The sequence below is a fragment of the Danio rerio genome, chromosome 20, assembly GCF_049306965.1.
Source record: "Danio rerio strain Tuebingen ecotype United States chromosome 20, GRCz12tu, whole genome shotgun sequence".
Lineage (NCBI taxonomy): Eukaryota > Metazoa > Chordata > Actinopteri > Cypriniformes > Danionidae > Danio > Danio rerio.
Genome location: NC_133195.1, coordinates 18,090,273 through 18,096,433, shown reverse-complemented (window position 1 = coordinate 18,096,433; position 6,161 = coordinate 18,090,273). Strand labels below are relative to the sequence as shown.

At 34.4% G+C, this 6,161-nt stretch overlaps 1 long non-coding RNA gene across 2 annotated transcripts; it reads right to left on the bottom strand.

The window, feature by feature from the left end:
* Positions 1-289: 289 nt before the first annotated feature.
* LOC137488728 (uncharacterized) lies at positions 290-4,702 on the bottom strand. 2 transcript variants are annotated; one of them, XR_012395787.1, is made up of 4 exons: positions 4,599-4,702; positions 3,962-4,093; positions 3,798-3,873; positions 290-1,750 (listed from the first exon to the last, which is right to left on the bottom strand). It is a non-coding gene; the product is annotated as an uncharacterized lncRNA (long non-coding RNA). The 2 variants fall into 2 exon arrangements; XR_011007907.2 differs by having other exon boundaries at positions 4,611-4,691.
* Between the last annotated feature and the right edge of the window lie 1,459 nt (positions 4,703-6,161).

Here is a 6,161-nt window from a genome sequence, read left to right as displayed (position 1 = left end):
ATATATGACTGTCAACAGCTCAAAAAATGTGTTTTGGTGTTTCGTGACCCTTTAAAAAAGAGATCACCATTTCTTTCTCCGGCTGAACTTGATGTCCTCATGCAAAGTTTTAGCAAATATGAGTGTATATATTTAAAAAGAAGCAACCATCAGTGAAACAGAGACAGTTAGCGTGGGAAAACAGCTGCTCAAGTTAATGTGTAATTTTTGATTTTAATTAGGCTATTTAAACATTTAAGTATAATAAAATAAGTAATGTAATGTGTGACGTTTATAGCCTACTTTTTTTCTAAACTTTTATACACTTTTATCAGTTTTAATAGATTTAACAGTGCACTTGTTGTGTGTCTGCCTTTTTATTTATCAAGTGATAGAGGTTTATAGAACATTAAGAAGGTAAGCAGTAATAAAATAATTTTTAGACAGAATAATAATCCCATTAATCTAGTAACAGTGCATGTCGAAGGTTAAACTAATTATTTATGAAAAAAAAGGACAAGCCTTGTACGTGACTTTGTTTTGTGTGTGACAAAAAATGTAGGCAATAGCTGTGTTTCCATCAAAATATAGGCTATTATATAAATTTGTGCAAAACTGGAATTACGCCTAAAAATAAAGCAGCGTTTTTATCCAAAGTGTCGAAGAGAACACAATCGTCACTTCCTGATTAACTTGCGCCAAATATCAACAGTAAAAACAGAATTTACTGCGGTAGAATAAGCTGCGTCAATGATTTTTTATTTAATTAATGTACTTGCGCCTCAGAAGACAATTGACAAACAATGAACACGTGGGGGCGTTTGAAGCCATGAGATGCGGAGACACGCTCCAGACGCTCGGCAGTAATTAATAATATACACTGATACTCAAACAGTTAAGGCATTTTAGAATGACTAAAACAACATTTAAGATGTTCTACAGTGTGCTCAGTCTGCTGGTTTGTCCATTCACACACATTTAACAAACCTTTTTTTTAATGTTCATACTGTAATTTGTTGAGTGCACATCTTAGTTTATGTGCAAATAAAAGTTTAACCTTAGTTATGCACATGTTTTATTATGCGTATTTTCAAAAGTTATGTGAATCATGACGTTTCCATCAATCGTTTTTATGGGCATCTCCAAAATGAGCTCTAAAATAGGTGTGTGGAAACGTAAGGCTAAGGCGAGAAATAGCTTCATCTTTAAAAAAGGGGAGGAGACTGACAGAAACTCCGAGTTTAGAGAATAAAACCTGCTCCGGACCAGGTTAGGTTCACAGAGTAAGTTACCACAGTAACTGACTCTGAGTTAAAGTTACCTCTCTTTCAGAAACAGGCTTGACTTATCCTGATTTCTTGAGTTTAACAAACCTGCCATTTTGAAACGGAAAACCCAGAGTTTCTCTCAATTCAGGGTTAAAATGCTCTGAGTTTTCACTTAACTTCCTTTCTGAAACAGGCCCCTGCGGCAGCTTGTGGTTCTCGCAGACTTTAATAACTAAAACATTGACTTCAGAAATTCTAAAATCCTTCAGCCACAATTTGACAAAGATTTTATTTAATTGTTTAAACATCTGTTCAAGTTAAATGTACATCTGCAGATTGTAACATATTTATTATTTATTTAGGCTACTACTTTGCAAGACAGTTCATCATTGTAGTGACTTCATTCACAGCGGTCAGGCTGACGTTCAGGATATTCTGTGTTAACCTCTGATTGCAGCTTCAGTGCGAAGACATAATTGCAGAGATCCACCTCCTCCAAACTGCTGAAAATACAGTGGCATTATAATGAAACGAGTTTATCCAAAAAATTACATTTCCTTACCATTTATTCTTTCTCGAGTGACTTTAAACTTAAACACAACATAGCACATATTTTATGAAGAAATTGGAAGGCAGCAGCCATTGACATCCATAGAAACAAAAAACAATAGAAGCCCGTGGTTTTTATGTTTACTTCAGGACACCTGTTTTGTGTTTGTGTGTTTGCATTGTAAGGCCACTTGTACAGAACTAAGGAGTAGAAACACAGACATTTTTACCCAAATGCTAACTAAAGGATCGTGAAATAAAGTATGTGAATCTGTTTGCAGACAGCGCCCTCTGTTGGTGTTCTCGTTAACTATGCGAGACAAACAAAATATAAATGAATCTGGTAAAATGAAAAAAGGAATCTGGTAAAACTTGTTTTAAAATAAATAAATAAAAAGCCTATGGGCAAATAAAAGAATGGCCAGCTAATAAAACCGAAATTACCCAGTTAATTAAAATTATAATTAAAATTTAAATTTGTCTAAAACCCTTTAATTTTCACAATTTATGATGGCATAGCAGCCAAAATGGCTTAAAGGGTATATGCAGAAGAACGCAGAACTTTAATTTGTCACTAACTTGGGTCAAGCGCTTCCGGGGAACAAAATCGTCGCGTTTAAGGTCTGTTATCTTTACTAATCAGTAGGGCCAGACGGAATCTGCGGACGTTTTTTGCTATTTCTGTAAAGAATTTTGGTAAAAATCTGCGAATTTCTGCGGAATTATTTTGGGAGTATCCAGCGGAATATCATAACTAAAACCTTAATATATTAAATAACAAGTAATAAATTACTGAATAAAAACTGAATAAATTCAGATTTACACATTTACTCTAGAAAATAAACAGAAATAATAATGGGCAAAAAATCTGCAGAAATCTGCGGAATTCTGCAGAAAATTTGCTAAATTCTACGCGCGCAGTTTTGTGTGGGCCTATCAGCGATCTCCACTGGCTGAGTGAAATCCGAGAGAAAGTGTGTCTCAAATTGTACAGGAAGCACTTAATTACATTTTTTGCCGTCATGTCTTCTTTAATTTTTATGTCTAAACATTAATTTTACCTCTGTATATTCATTAGAGCTTCTGCCCTAGCCTGCTAATCCTGACGGGCACGTTTGTGTAAACGGCTTTTCATCTCATTTTGAACAACTAAATGAATGCCAAAGTCTATGTAATTGATTATATTTTAATTACATTACAACATTGATGCTGTAAAAGGAACTGTAGCTGCGTCCCAAATGGCACACTATACACTATGCACTCATGCACTATGTACTTATGCACTTACACACTCAACAGGATAGTATATGTATGTAGTGCTGTCCCAAATGGCACACTAATGTTTTTTTACAAAGCGGAAATTCAAACCGTTTCCCAGATGACGTTAGACTGTTGCCAAATCAGTGAAATAAACGACTGAATTATCAAGTAATACCTGCCGTGAGTATAACCGCATTCACCATCGGGAGGCGCTATAATCACTCTCGTAGGAGAATTTTGCTTTCACTATCCAAAATAAATAAAGTTATTCAACATGTGCGTCCGATCGCTCCGCCCCTTCCGCTACGTAAGCAAACCTGCGGTCGTTGAGTGCGTGAAGTGTCCATCATTACACACTTCATTTTAGCGGCTGAATGAGTGCATCATCCGGGTAATTAAAGTGCACTTATTATTTTGAGAGTTTTCAATGTGAACACACTACTTACACTATTTATACTACAAAATGGCGTAAAATAGTGCATAAGTATGCGATTTGGGACGCAGCTTGTATAAAATGGGGTGGGGGTGGGTCTTTGTATACCTTTAAAAATAGTTTAGAAGTCAGTGGCAGTTTATATTTTTTCTTCAGGATATCTTGTTTTGTTTTCAAGTGATGAGGAAAAACTCAAGCAGGTTTGGAACAAATTAAGGATAAGTATGATGACAGAAATTATTTTGGGTGAGCTATCCCTTCAGCCAAAAGTACAGTATAAGACAGGACATTTGAACATTTCTGCTTACCTCCACTCACTCTCAGAGTACACATATGGACAAAACTGCTCACAGACAGGCTGCTCGGTCAAAGAGCAGCATCCACCTGAAGAAAACCATTATTTGTATTACAGCATGTTGTATAAGAGGCCTGAAAGACAGTTGCTGTGAATCAGTGAATACTTTACAGTTACCTGAGATGTTATAAACATGAGATCTGCTGTTGGACATACAAAACACCACAGGGGAGCAAAAGGCCCTCCAGTCAGGCTCATGACTGGACAAAAGATATTGACTTGAATTTGCTGCTGTGTAAATAGAAAACCCTGAGACAACAGTTGAATATAATTAAAGGGATAGTTTTTGTTCCTCAGTTTTGTTCTGTTAGATGCAAAAGAAGATAATTTGAAAAATGTTGGAAACATAACCGTTGACTTAGAAAAAAACAAATACCATGGAAGTCAATGGTTATTGGTTTCCAGCATGTTTAATATTGTTTTGTGTTTAACAGAAGGAAAAAAAAAATGATGACAAAATATTCCTTTTTGGGTGAATGATCCAAACAGTTGTTAATTAATAAGAAAGTGCTTGCCAAGATTAGCCATAACTTCATCAAAAAATGCAGTTAAGACAACAATACTGTGAAATATTATCACAGGTAAACATAAGAGAGATATTTGATAATATAATATTTAACATTTATTAAATGAGATGGCAAAGCTGTATTACAGCAGCTATTACTCTAATCTTTGATATATTTTCAGGTATTGAAATAAATTGGTACAAAATTCAATATGTTTTTTTGTATTATCGACTTTTATAAGTTATTACCTGAAGTATTACCTGAAGACGAAGCCCTTTGGGAGCACATTTCACCAAAAGCTGCTGGTGGTAGATGAATTACTTTAAATGATGCACAAATGCATCTTGTTTCCATTAATGCAAGTTTAAAAGATGCATATTCATGATTCATTTTAAAGATTACTAAATAATCTAATCTAACCAATAAATCCCCTTGCGCCTGACTTGATTCTGCTTAACGTTTCACTTGAAAAAAAATAAAAAACAGACTGAAAACTGTACACATTTTGACTACAAACACCATTAAAACACCACCATGAGCCATCAACGTTTAACCATTTTAAGACCAGAAGATTTTAATGGTTTCTTGTGTGTTTGAGACATATGCCATTAACAGGACAGTAGATTTACAATAGAGACCTATTAGAACTGATTATTAGGGGAAAAAATTTTTTTTTTAAATGCCACTCTGCCCCCCTTTTAACTATTGCTAACCAGCAAAGCTTAAGCTGAACAATTACAAACCAAAACATTACAAACCATCAATGTTTAAGCATTAAGACTAGACTAGTACATTATAATAGTTTCTAGTGTGTTTAACAGGCAATAGATTACTAATAGAGACCCACTATCTGAGACCGAGTTATGCTATGTGTTACACTTTCAGGAAGGAGACAAAGTCCGTTCTTGTAGCAACACATTTATTTCTGTTAAAACACAGAGGAAAACATCGTTTGATTAAGGAGCACGCTAGATGTGTCTGCAATGCAGCTAACCATACACTGACTACTGCTTTTTATGCTGTGGGCACCTAAGAGTTATAAACAATAACCTGTCCTATAGTGCAATTGTTTAGTAAATACATGACACTGACATATTATCATTATTTAAATCACACTCAAAAAGGTTCCAAATCGAATCACAATTAACATCACAAAATAGACCTACATGTGTATTGTGATCACTTTCTTACAGCATAAAATAAGACATTAACAAATTAAACACATTTGTGCGTCACAACCTCCTTTAACTTGTATACAAATGAATAAAACAATACCTATAAACAACCACAAAATAACTATTTGTCACATTTCTCCATAACTCTCATACGTAACTGTTTAATGCTGTATCAATGCACTTTTTAACCTCTATGAAATGTAATCTTACTTAATGAACTATATTTTAACTGAATTTTAATGTCTTAATGTAAAATCTCACAAAATCAATATAAATGAAAACCCTTTACTGCTAAATCTAACTGAAATTGTTCTTAACCGTATTTTCTGAATGTCTCTTTCAATGTAATGGCTAACAGTTAATGCTAAACAAGGTCTTATCATGCTATTTTATGATCACGCACATGTTTAAACTTACTGCACATCACTATACACAACCCTCTTAATAAAGATCACGAAAAGTTTAAACATGGTGTCTCATAGTATCAGTTAATCGCATGTTTACATTAGTTTCTCACTGCTCACATTGAAATCTATTAGTTTTTAACACTTCCGCCATTTTGGCACCATTAAATCACGGTCAAACTCAACTAATCTAATATCTCAGGACATAAATGCATCTCCATATGAACAATAT